This window comes from Haliotis cracherodii, unplaced genomic scaffold, assembly GCF_022045235.1.
Source record: "Haliotis cracherodii isolate W230 unplaced genomic scaffold, xgHalCrac1.p SCAF_2, whole genome shotgun sequence".
Taxonomy (NCBI): domain Eukaryota; kingdom Metazoa; phylum Mollusca; class Gastropoda; order Lepetellida; family Haliotidae; genus Haliotis; species Haliotis cracherodii.
Window position 1 is genome coordinate 7,117,552 of NW_027266275.1, and position 12,287 is coordinate 7,129,838.

A 12,287-nucleotide genomic window follows, 5' to 3' on the forward strand; every position below is an offset into this window, starting at 1 on the left:
GAAGACATATTGTTATGTGTAAGTCATTTTAGTGGCAATAGAAACTGTCGTAAATAGTTGTAGAAATTGTCAGTGGCAGCAATATGATTGAATTACTGGTAAAGTGCTGTCGTGGCCAGATTTGAACCGTAGTCAATAGCAATGAATTGAGATTCCCAGAATGGTTTGTGCGTCACGTTTCTTGTTTGTGACGTCATCCTATATTATGTTCAATGACGTTGTTATTTGTAAATCAGAGACCTCCGCTGTGAGTCTTTTTTGTATATTTTTTATAAATAAAGTCACGAACGTGGTTTCTTTAAAAATTAATGCTCATGACGATTGATGATATTATAAAAACAAAACAGTGTACCAGAATCTTCATGTGTAATATGTGAGGTTGGTGTTGGATAATCAAAAATGGCTGTAACTGACGGTATTCGGCCTCATATTAAGTCAGGCACAACCATCTTGGATTTTTATTGACAGTACACAAGCTCATATGGGGTTCGTAGTTCTGATCTCGGATTGGTCAATCTGACTTTGAGGCATAATGATATAATACAGAAGTTGGGCATGTCCCTGTTGTGCCGTAGAGTCTTCTTTTGAATGTTCCAGCCGGAACATTACTGCAAAGGTGATAAAACAGAATTAACTTTCAAACTGAAAAGCAGTTTTGAGAATTATGTCACACACCATTTAGTCAGCAATGTAAGCACCTTATCTTATCATGAATCGTTGTTTTGTTTCCTTTACACGCTAGTAACCGTACCTACGGATGTTTTCCCCATCCAATTACATAGCATATGGCACCAGACACGGGCTTGCTTGCAGCAACACAGCCAAAGTTGATTTCTGGTCGCTGTATTTGAGAAGGATATGCCAGTTCCATCAAACCTGTGTCGTATTCCAACGTGATGGGGTTGAATGAGGGATGGTTCATTGTTTGTTTAATGGCGATTGTCTCGGATGAAGGTTCATTTTTGGACATGTCATGAGCACCATGGACGACTTCCAAATCGGATGATACTAATCCACTGGAACATAGAGCATATTTTGGGGCAACCGTTCTCGGAGAAAACAAATTCTATCCTCAAACCTCCCTGCATATTTGTTAAACGTTTCGTTCCTTATTCCAGTCCTTGGGGATACATACAATTTATACAATTTACCACTTGTTAGAAGTATCATTGTTTACGGAACACAGTGATCCTCCGTGAGTATATACAATGTACCACTTGCTAGAGGTTACCATACTTACTGCAGACAGTTAGCCCCTGTGAGTATATACAGTGTACCACTTGCTACACCATACTTTCTGCAGACAGTGATCCCCCGTGGAAATATTCAATGTACCACAGGCTAGATGTAACGTTAAGTACTGTAGACAGTGAGCCTCTGTGAGTATATTCAATGTACCACTTGCTAGAGGTGACCATACTTACAACAGACAGTGATCCCCGGTGAGTATATGCAGTGTACCACTTGCTAGAGGTTACCTTACTTACTGCAGACAGTGATCCCTCGTGAGTGTATACAGTGTACCACTTGCTAGTGGTTACTTTTCTTACTGTAGACAGTGATCCCCCGTGAGTGTATACAATGTACCACTTGCTAGAGGTTACTTTACTTACTGTAGACAGTGATCCCCCGTGAGTGTATACAGTGTACCACTTGCTAGTGGTTACTTTACTTACTGTAGACAGTGATCCCTCGTGAGTGTATACAGTGTACCACTTGCTAGTGTTTACTTTACTTACTGCAGACAGTGATCCCCCGTGAGTGTATACAATGTACTACTTGCTAGAGGTTACTTTACTTACAACAGACAATAATCCCTCGTGAGTATATACAGTGTACCACTTGCTTGACCATACTTACTGCAGACAGTTAGCCTCTATGAGTATATACAATGTACCACTTGCTGGACCATACTTACTGCAGACAGTGAGCCCCGTGGCCTATTCAATTACAACAGGTATAAATGTAACGTTAATTACTTCAGACAGGGAGTCCCCATGTGTATATTCAATGTACCACTTGAGCCCCTGTAAGTATATACTATGGAATACTGTAAGGGACATTCTCGCGATCTCGCATTCTCGCGATCTCGACCTTTGGAAACGAGGTAAATATGCCAAAAACACGAGAATGCGAGATCGCGAGAACGCGAGATTTGGCCAAAATCTCGCGTTCTCGCGATCTCGCATTCTCGTGTTTTTGGTACATAGCCATTTTTGTCAAAAGTCGACAACGCGAGAATGCGACATTTGAACATAATGCAAAATCTCGCAATCTCGCAATCTCGACTTGTCAAATTAGGCCACAAAAACACGAAATCGCGAGAACGCGAGAATGCGACATTTCATTTTCTCGCGATCTCGCGTTCTCGTGTTCTCGCGTTTTAGACGCTGTCCGTGCGCATGCGTAATATCATAAGGTCAAGGCCCATGCGCACGTTAGTAATCCTTTGGTCATGCTTCTTTCATGCTCTTCATTCTCCAAGTAGCATTTCGCAAACTTATGACTTGAGCTTGGAAATGCTATGTAATTTACATACACAAAGTCTGAGTCATCTCCCGTTGTTACAGTTTCCTATGTACTTTATAATAAAACCCTCAACATGCTCAATATATTTTACAAAAGAAATTGTGTGCATGAATGTCAAATGATGGTGAAAACATTAACTATCACCGTCAGTGAGTGAGTGAGTACTATTGCTTAAAGCCGCATCAGCAGTATTGCAGCTATTCGCGGCTACACTGTGAGTTACAGAAATAATCACAAGCCAGTGAGTTTCTCAATGAGGCAATTTTATACACGGCTAGAATATTCATTAAAAGAAAATTCTCACAGACCAAATTGTAGCATTCGGATAAAATGATATTGTCCGATGGTTTTTTTGTTTTCTTTTTATACGATACTATATTCGTTACTTTAATAAATTGATGTTCATCCGCGCCCGCCTGACAACAAAACATCCTGCCTTACATTATTTTAATGCCCTCAAATTCCTAGAAATAGAAGTATCGTTAATATGAGTGTTTCTACTTTCTTTACCTGATAAAATACTCCGCAACACGTAGCCCTACTGAACACACATGATGCATGTGAATCGCATCCGTCGACAGCAATTGTACACATATGCCTAAAGTAGGTCGATAAGAACAAAATAAAACGTTAAATTTAAATGTCTCCTGTCTCCCATGTTTTTAAAAAATCAATCAAACTGTAACTATTAATGTATTGCGGCCATAACATCCAAATGACAGGCATGCTTATACTGGAAAAGTACCCCCAATATCAAGCCTGGGGGACCGGCATGGCTCTGAATAAGTGAGTGAGTTTGGCTTAACACTGCTTTGAACAGTATTTATATTTCAGTTATATCCCGGCTTGTAGGTTTAAAGGGGCACTAATCTTCTTCTCGGCTGTCTAACACTGCCAGCTGGGGTTCACTATCTGCCGATTAGCTCGCTGACGCAACTGAGCGTGACAAGAGACTGGACTACCGTGTTCAAGAACACTGATTGGTTACCTGTAATCTCTGAATTTCAGACACAGGGCGCATGTTAATTAATTTCGTCAGCCTAAACAAACGGACAAAAACAACGATGGAAGCTCATCGGATGTCGTTATTTGGAAATACCCCAGATGGTTATTTCACGAATACAGCCTTCATGTTCTCTGTCGTTCTTTACACGTGCTTTACGGATTTTGGGAAATATTGGTGTTTTTCAGCATTTTTATAAAACATTCTTTCCCAAATTATCGTGCAATCCCGGGTATAAATTACGCACGGATCTGTTCCCTATCAATGGTTTTGATGATTAACACCAACGAACATGCCAAGACTGACCGCTGTCCAGAGTGAGTGAGTGAGTGTGTTTGGTTTTACGCCGCTTTTTCCAATATTCCAGCAATATCACGGCGGGGGACACCAGAAATGGGCTTCACACATTGTACCCATGTCGGGAATCGAACCCGGGTCTTCGGCGTGACGAGCGAACGCTTCAACCACTAGGCTACCCGACCGCCCCACCGCTGTCCAGGGGGAGAGAGCCATATGTATGCTGCAGCGACACAGAGAGCGGTTGCCATTAACATGAACTGCTCCAGACTGGTCGCACGTCTCCGACAGACTGGCAGAACCGCAGACAGACCACTGAGTGGCAGACCAAAGGTCACGACCCCGCAGGATGACCGCTTTTTACGGGTACTTCATCCGAGGAACAGATTTCTTACTGTGACGTCATCAGCTGCCAACAACTTAGGACATCCGGTCAGCAGACAAACAGTGACCAGACGACTACGACATTTTGGTCTCCGGGCTTATCGCCCTTTCAAGGGCATGACCTTGACCCGTCAACATCGACGTGCCAGATTGACGTGGTGCAGGCAAACTCAGCGATGGCAACAAAGTGATTGGCGGCGAGTGCTGTTAAGTGACGAGAGCAGGTTTCAACTCTTCAAACATGATGGGCGGACGCGAGTTTATCGACGACGTGGTGAACGTACGGCTCCTTGTTGTGTCCAGGAGGTTGAACCTTACGGGGGCGGAAGTGTGATGGTCTGGGGCGGCGTTTGCGGGGACGAGAAGACGGAACTTCTCATCATCGAAGGCAATCTGACAGCACAACGCTACATTGACAATATCGTACGGCCAGTGGGTCTTCCTGTCATCCAGCGTCAACAACGGACGGCGTTCCAACAAGTTAACGCCACACCCCATAAAGCCCGTATTACTAGAGACTTCCTCAACGCCAACAGCGTGACTGTCCTGCCGTGGCCAGCTCGATCACCAGATCTGTCACCCACAGAACATCTCGGACCAGCTGGGGCGTCGTCTTCGGAAACGTCAACATCCTCCCTTCACGAAACAAGCGTTGATCGTTGCCCTCCGTGAGGAATGGAATCGGATACCTGCGGTCGATGTGAGGACGCTTGTGTACTCAGTTCGACGCCGCATTCGAAGATGCATTGCCGCTCATGGAGGTCATATCCCGTTTTGAACGGTCTGGGCCGTCGTCACCTTAAAGTAACCAATGTTGTTGATCGAATACTGGACGAATGACCCCCTGTTAAGAAATGTCCCTGTTGGAGGTCAAGGACTTTGTTGTTGAATTAGCAATTTTACGGTTCTGAATGATGAATTTCTACAATACAATAATTGGCCCATGGGCGAGATGGTGTAAATATTGAGTTTTTGAACTCTTTTTTTTTTCATTTTTTCTTCCTTAGTATATTCCCATGAAAACAGCATGCTTATTTTTGTAAATACCTTTGACCGACACTGGGAAAAGACCGTAGAGTTTCTGGCCTTTAGGGTTTCCAGAATTAAGATGGGACGTGTTAATTGTTATTGCTGCTTCAATTTGTGTTTGTCATATTTTATCATAGAAATATCGTTGGTAACGTTTCTTTTGGCCGTCAGTTTATTTTTATAGTTTAAAAAATGGTATCCCAGCAGTGAAAGCATTTTCGGATTTTGGATTGCGCGGATAATACGATTGCTATCTCTTGTTGTTATCCACGTTTTCTGGCATAACCCTAAACCTGTGTCTTTGCTCAGTTACTGAACCTTTTACAGGTATGGTTAGTGGTAGCACTACTCAGATTACCTGACAACGGTTCCCATTTGGCTGTTGTGTCTTGTGTCTGGGGTAATTATTTCATCTGAATCCAGGTTTGAAGTGAGGTGAAATGTATGTTATGTAATATTCACGTCGCAGCCCAGCAAGAGGAGTGATCAGTTCATTTACTTTTTTGTAAACGGATCATTCCTCGCCATCAAAAGTTCCACAGAAAATACGTTCATTGATTAATCACTGTTATCTTGCACAGTGGGTTTGTAAGTGTTTACATGTGTAGGTTTACTAAAGCAGACGGAATACACTGCGTGAAGTGTCGATGTAACAACAACCTACTTGGTTCAAAGGATTAGCCGATAATACGTTTATTGATTGTTCATTGCTTTCTAACTCCATGGATATTTATAAAGCACCATGGACATCATGAACATAATTGTCACACGTGCTATCTCAGCTGACCGATGAGACTAGACACCTTTGTGAAACATCTGAAACAAACTTAGTGATCAGTTGAGAAACGAACACGAGTTATAATATCCAGAAACGCTATATGTATATATTTTAAAACATTTGAATGTAACAGAGCCATGTGAAGTCGAATAAATTTATTTGCACAGCTGCAGACGTAAGGGATATTGTTCCTATATGTGAATGTTCACGGATACATTCCTCGAACAAGGAAGCTGCCCAAATGTATACATAAAACTTCGGTGGGTCGTAATTATGATATTTGCATTTTGTTTTCATTCATTTGCTGTTGCATTGGACAAAATCATTTTTGTTCCTCTTGTACCTGTAGGTGTGTATACATGTATGTTACACTCCATGTGTAACATGTGATTCACTCAGGCAATTTATAAAATGTCTAAATATATCAGTAATATAGAAATTGACTGAATCCAAGTCCAGATTGACTAACAACTTTTAAGAGGTTCAAAGGGCTTAAAAATAGACTATTTATCCTAGTATTAGAGTGAGTGAGTGTGTTTGATTTTACCCCGCTTTTAGCACTATTTCAGCAATAACCACTAGGCTACCCGACCGCCCCGCTAGTATTAGAAGCCAAAACTATAGAAACATACTTTGAATTTCGTTTTCTTTAATTTAATCCTATCATTTTCAGTCACTGGGTGATGAAATTAAAACATAAAAATGTTTGGAATTCGTAATAACAATAACATAAATTGACCGATTTTCAGTCAATTTGTAAAATAACTGAATATTTATGCGTTGCAAAAATTGCCTTCGTGAAACTTTATACATTTTGTCTAAACAATATACCCACAATGAAATACTATTAATAAAAGCGATACATGCGCTTACGAATGGCGCAGCACAGGTCGCGAACTAGTCTTGACATCTGCTATATCATCCGGATACTCACGGGGGAAAACAATAACAAAGACAACAACCAGTCTCGGGGCATTGCTGTAGATCAGTGCCCCTTTTAAATGGGAGGAAACCTACCATTGGGATTGCCTAAATGTCGGGCCAAGAAAAGTCGGGGCGGGCCGGGCCAGCGGGTAATACTAAAAATGGATTGCAGAATAATAAAACGAAACGTGCATATCTAGGCAGATCTCAAATGTCCAGAAACGTATAGTTTTGCTCATAAATTGAGTTTGTATCAAAATGCATCTTCAGCAATGTAATAAAATGATAATTATAGCAACATACCGAGAGTCCATACCGAAAAGTCAGTGTCTTGACTGTGTCTTTACTTTGATGAGAAGGTTTCTCACCGACCTTAGCGTGCAGGGGTGTGATGTCCTGGGCAGGAATTCGAAATGACAGTGTTTTGACTACTCTTCTTTCATTAATTAACGTGTTTGGCACTAATTCGTGTTAAACCAACACAGGATGTTTTCTGCAAGTGGATATTCGCGAATGTCCTAGGACTGACACGACACGTGTTAATAACTGTCAAAGCGCTTCTAAAGTTACAACACATACTTAACATCTATAGACTAATATTATATCTACCTATATTACACTTTAGTGTCTCATATTGCACTAGCAAACAAGGTGCTCAAAAGTGAAGCCCTTTTCCCTCTACATTATCTCTATCAGAAGTGTTTGGCTTGTGTTGGATCAGACTTGGCCCGGGCGGACAAAATCAACTTTAAACACACAGATGTATCTTCAAGTGTGTTTACATCTATAGATTAGTGTTATATCTACCTACATACCACTTTATAACGTCACAGTTTTTCGCATTTAAAGATCTTCTCAAGAAAATCTGTCACATGTCCTTGTCCCGACTTCGCCCGGGCTGTCAAATTCATCTTAAACCTCACAGATGTATCGCCAAATGTGTTGGAGTGAAGTATACTCGTTAAAGTGAAGCCCTTTTTTCATGGTTTGTGTCTGGTCGGAAAATCCCTTGCTTTTACCTATTCCGTCGTGTTTTTTTCAAGAATCATACTTACAGGGTAACGCTTGGAGAAGGTAAAGTGAGACACTTTGGATTTCAGGATAAACCTCTCCCTCAACCCTGCTTAATGCTTCTATTATCCGGGCCATGTCGGACCCAACACAAGCAAAACACTTCTGATAGAGACTATGTTGAGAATGTAGAGGGAAAAGGGCTTCACTTAGATATAACACTAGTCTATAGATGTAAACACATTTGAAGATACATCTGTGAGGTTTAAGTTGATTTTGACAGCCCGGGCCAAGTCGGACCGAACACTTGTGTGACTGTTGAGAGTATAGGGAGAAGAGGTCTACTTTAACCAACGTGTCTGCTTTAAATACGACGATCAGTGACATCATAAAGTGGTATTTACTTATATATAGTACGTTCCTATAAATATAAACGCTATGCTCACAGATGGAAATTTGTATCACGATAGCTAGAAGTATTTGATACGTTTCAAATCTTATTTCGTTTAACGATTGCTCTTTTACATGTTACCAAGATCAGCGACGCTTACACACAGCTCCACTTTCTGGTTTTCAAGTGATTAACTCCGAATTACTTATTTATGGTGCACTTTTTTGTTTGGTGATTGTTCATTAATGTCATGTCTGTATGTTGCATCAATTATATGTATGTATGATCGCCGATAATGAAGTAATTAGCCAGTAACACTTTGGCCCGCCTTGGCCCGGCCCGGCCAGACTTTTAGGCAATGCCCCTACCATTGTAGGTTTCTGGCACATCCAAGGGACGCAACTCTACACAACGAATTGCGACAACTCAGACGACTGAGCCACAAGATGACTGTACAGGCAAACAGTAACAAAAACACGAGAACGCGAGATTGCGACATTGGTCAAGTGTCGCGATCTCGCGTTCTCGCGTTCTCGTGTTTTTGAAAAGCGTTACATATAACTGTATAGGCATTTAGCACAAAAACACGAGAACGCGAGAACGCGAGATTGCGACATTGGTCAAGTGTCGCGATCTCGCGTTCTCGCGTTCTCGTGTTTTTGAAAATAGTTACATATAACTGTATAGGCAATTAGCACAAAAACACAAGATCGCGAGAACGCGAGATTGCGACATTGGTCAAGTGTCGCGATCTCGCGTTCTCGCGTTCTCGTGTTTTTGAAAATAGTTACATATAACTGTATAGGCATTTAGCACAAAAACACGAGAACGCGAGAACGCGAGATTGCGACATTGGTCAAGTGTCGCGATCTCGCGTTCTCGCGTTGTCGTGTTTTTGAAAATAGTTACATATAACTGTATACTAGGCAATTAGCACAAAAACACGAGATCGCGAGAACGCGAGATTGCGACATTGGTCAAGTGTCGCGATCTCGCGTTCTCGCGTTCTCGTGTTTTTGAAAATAGTTACATATAACTGTATAGGCATTTAGCACAAAAACACGAGATCGCGAGAACGCGAGATTGCGACATTGGTCAAGTGTCGCGATCTCGCGTTCTCGCGTTCTCGTGTTTTTGAAAATAGTTACATATAACTGTATAGGCAATTAGCACAAAAACACGAGAACGCGAGAACGCGAGATTGCGACATTGGTCAAGTGTCGCGATCTCGCGTTCTCGCGTTCTCGTGTTTTTGAAAATAGTTACATATAACTGTATAGGCAATTAGCACAAAAACACAAGATCGCGAGAACGCGAGATTGCGACATTGGTCAAGTGTCGCGATCTCGCGTTCTCGCGTTCTCGTGTTTTTGAAAATAGTTACATATAACTGTATAGGCATTTAGCACAAAAACACGAGAACGCGAGAACGCGAGATTGCGACATTGGTCAAGTGTCGCGATCTCGCGTTCTCGTGTTTTTGAAAATAGTTACATATAACTGTATACTAGGCAATTAGCACAAAAACACGAGATCGCGAGAACGCGAGATTGCGACATTGGTCAAGTGTCGCGATCTCGCGTTCTCGCGTTCTTGTGTTTTTGAAAAGAGTTACATATAACTGTATACTAGGCAATTAGCACAAAAACACGAGATCGCGAGAACGCGAGATTGCGACATTGGTCAAGTGTCGCGATCTCGCGTTCTCGCGTTCTCGTGTTTTTGAAAATAGTTACATATAACTGTATAGGCAATTAGCACAAAAACACGAGAACGCGAGAACGCGAGATTGCGACATTGGTCAAGTGTCGCGATCTCGCGTTCTCGCGTTCTCGTGTTTTTGAAAATAGTTACATATAACTGTATACTAGGCAATTAGCACAAAAACACGAGATCGCGAGAACGCGAGATTGCGACATTGGTCAAGTGTCGCGATCTCGCGTTCTCGCGTTCTCGTGTTTTTGAAAATAGTTACATATAACTGTATAGGCAATTAGCACAAAAACACAAGATCGCGAGAACGCGAGATTGCGACATTGGTCAAGTGTCGCGATCTCGCGTTCTCGCGTTCTCGTGTTTTTGAAAATAGTTACATATAACTGTATACTAGGCAATTAGCACAAAAACACGAGAACGCGAGAACGCGAGATTGCGACATTGGTCAAGTGTCGCGATCTCGCGTTCTCGCGTTCTCGTGTTTTTGAAAATAGTTACATATAACTGTATACTAGGCAATTAGCACAAAAACACGAGATCGCGAGAACGCGAGATTGCGACATTGGTCAAGTGTCGCGATCTCGCGTTCTCGCGTTCTCGTGTTTTTGAAAATAGTTACATATAACTGTATAGGCAATTAGCACAAAAACACGAGATCGCGAGAACGCGAGATTGCGACATTGGTCAAGTGTCGCGATCTCGCGTTCTCGCGTTCTCGTGTTTTTGAAAATAGTTACATATAACTGTATAGGCATTTAGCACAAAAACACGAGAACGCGAGAACGCGAGATTGCGACATTGGTCAAGTGTCGCGATCTCGCGTTCTCGCGTTGTCGTGTTTTTGAAAATAGTTACATATAACTGTATAGGCAATTAGCACAAAAACACGAGATCGCGAGAACGCGAGATTGCGACATTGGTCAAGTGTCGCGATCTCGCGTTCTCGCGTTCTCGTGTTTTTGAAAAGAGTTACATATAACTGTATACTAGGCAATTAGCACAAAAACACGAGAACGCGAGATTGCGACATTGGTCAAGTGTCGCGATCTCGCGTTCTCGCGTTCTCGTGTTTTTGAAAATAGTTACATATAACTGTATAGGCAATTAGCACAAAAACACGAGAACGCGAGAACGCGAGATTGCGACATTGGTCAAGTGTCGCAATCTCGCGTTCTCGTGTTTTTGTGCTTATTGTCTATACAGTTAAATGTAACTATTTTGTAAGGTAATTCGTCACGGTAAACTCGGGGCGGTGGGGTAGCCTAGTGTTAAAGCATTCGCACGTCACGCCGAAGACCCGGTTTCGATTCCCGACATGGGTACAATGTTTGAAGACCATTTATAGTGTCCTCCGCCGTGATATTGGTGGAATATTGCTAAAAGCGGCGTAAAACCAAACTCACTCACTCACGGTAAACTCGCGTGCAGCGGAGTGAACTGAGGTGCGCACGAACCATTGTATCCAAAATCTTATTACTGTCTGCAAACTGAAAACGTTGGAAGAATGATGTTGGATGATGAATAAAATCTCACGCTCGTGTCTTTTAACATCAAAACGACGGGATGAACCACAACGTTCATAGAAATTTGTGCTTTGCAAATTAATGAAGTTTATTTCAAAATGGCTGCTCAAAATCACGTGACTTTTGACAATGTCAGAATGCAAATGTTCCAAGTCTTTTGATTATACAGAAATTTTATGTAGACTGGTAACATAATAAAGTCAAGAACACTCTCCGTTTCTTGCCTGTGAACTGACTGAATTTGACAAATATTGTCTAACAACTAACAGTCAAATAACCAGCATGGATGCCTAAAGGTATTTTTCAGAAAGATTTTGTTTGTTTGTTTGTTGTTAACGCCGCACTCAGCAATATTCCAGCTATATGACGGCGGTCTGACATCAAATATATCAACACTCGTTAGGGTGGCCCAGTCGTCTGAGGCGCCGCGATTCTCTGTGCAGAGTTGCGTCAGTTGGGCACGCCCGGAACCTATGATTGTGGGTTCGAATCCCGGTTCGCCGTTCTCGTGGGCTTCATCGAAGATGTAAACGTCTGAGACCTGCATCACTTCGGGCTTTCCTCTCATATTAAGCTGACACGTTGTGATGTAACTGGAATACTGTTTAAAGCGGTGTTAAACCCAACTCTCTCACTTACTCTATAGATGACCACACGTTTAATCGCTAAAATCATTGAAGAACGAAGCGGGGTGTGTTATAC